This window comes from Octodon degus, unplaced genomic scaffold (assembly GCF_000260255.1).
Source record: "Octodon degus isolate 3935 unplaced genomic scaffold, OctDeg1.0 scaffold00284, whole genome shotgun sequence".
In the NCBI taxonomy this organism is placed as follows: Eukaryota; Metazoa; Chordata; class Mammalia; order Rodentia; family Octodontidae; genus Octodon; species Octodon degus.
Genome location: NW_004524860.1, coordinates 842,849 through 844,511, shown reverse-complemented (window position 1 = coordinate 844,511; position 1,663 = coordinate 842,849).

Below are 1,663 nucleotides of genomic sequence, written 5' to 3'. Positions count from 1 at the left end.
CACACACACACACACACACACACACACACACACACATAAATAAAAAAAATTTTAAAAATAAATGTATGTTATCGAGAAAACAACCATTACATTCACAAAACATAAGATACAGTCAAAACTTGGGCAAATTAAATCAATAGAAAATTTTAAATTAGGTAATAATTTCTTGAGGTAATTGGATATTAAAGAGTATACTGAGCCAGCATCATTATTCAAATATGATGCTCTTCTCTCTAATAGTAAATATAAATAAGTTATATTTACTAGTAAACTGGAAATTTTAATGTTTAGATAGCAAAGGAGAAATATGTTTGGTATATAACAGTAAGAAAAACATAAACATATATAAATAAAGACCAAATCAAAAGATAAAGTACAAAAAGGAAATAGAGAGCAATTCAAATAATTCACAAATGCTCTGTTCAATTCATTAAAAATATTTTGATACATATGCTAATCTTCTTTATTTGTTTTGTTTTGTTTTGTTCTGTTGTGTTTTAGGGAAGGGTTTACTGGGTGTTCAGGGTCTCACTACTAGATCAGACTCATAGTGATCCACCTGTTACAGCCTCCCAAGTGCTGGGATTACAGGCTCGTGCCACCACGCCCAGTCTATATTGCCACCTCAGCACACCCAGGGGGCAGGGCCAGTAAGGCAGGCTCAGGGACTGAACCCCAGGACTCTTTGCCTGATTGCAGGTGCTTTAATCCGCTGAGATATTTGACTGGCCTTTTAATCAGCTTTATTTGTAGTTTAGGTTCTTCCTAGTTCACTGAATAGATAGTTTTGTATTGTATCACCTCTTTATGTCATTTTTGGAAAGGAGAGTCCTTTTGTCTATAAATTTTATTTTGAATGAAATTGTGATATTCGACTATTATGGTAAACAGTGTATTATATAATTTATTTGCTAAATATTTCAAGGTTAAACACTTGCAATTTTTTACAGAAATAAAGTGAATGTTCTTAATATTTCTTTATTAATATCTACATAAACTATTTTAAAAGTGAAAGCAGAGTCAATTTTAAGAAGAAACTCTCAATGAGGGGGTTTACTCAATGGTACAGCTCCTGACTGACAAGCATGAAGTTTTTTTGTTACTGTTTTGTCTTGTATTTTAGGGAAGGGTCTGCAGGGTGTCCAGGGTCTTACCACTACATTGGACTCATAATAATTCGCCTGTTTACAGCCTGACAAGTGCTGGGATTACAGGTGTGAGCCACCACACCCAGTCTCAATTGCTGTCACAGAGCGACGCATTGGTGAGGCCAGTACAGCTGGCCTGAGGACGAATCCTCAGCCCCTGAGCTATTTGGCTGGCCTAAGCATGAGGTTCTGAGTTCAATTCCTGATCTGAAACAAAAAAAAAAAAAACCTGTTATCCTCATATTAAAATTTCAAACATGTCAAGTAAATAGTGCTTCTTTTTTCCACCTTTAAAAACATAGAGCTCACATTGATAACAATAGTACGGAGAGAATCGAGTGCAGTATTCAGTATGTTGAACTGTATTATCTCCTATAATTGAAAAGTAAAATCTCTGATACAGAGATCAAGCTTTCAGTGCAGCTGGGTGGCTACACACAGTAAAGCCCATCTGACAGGCTCAGAAGGGAGGATGGAAAGCTGAACCAGACCTACAGAACTTAGCAATGTTGTGA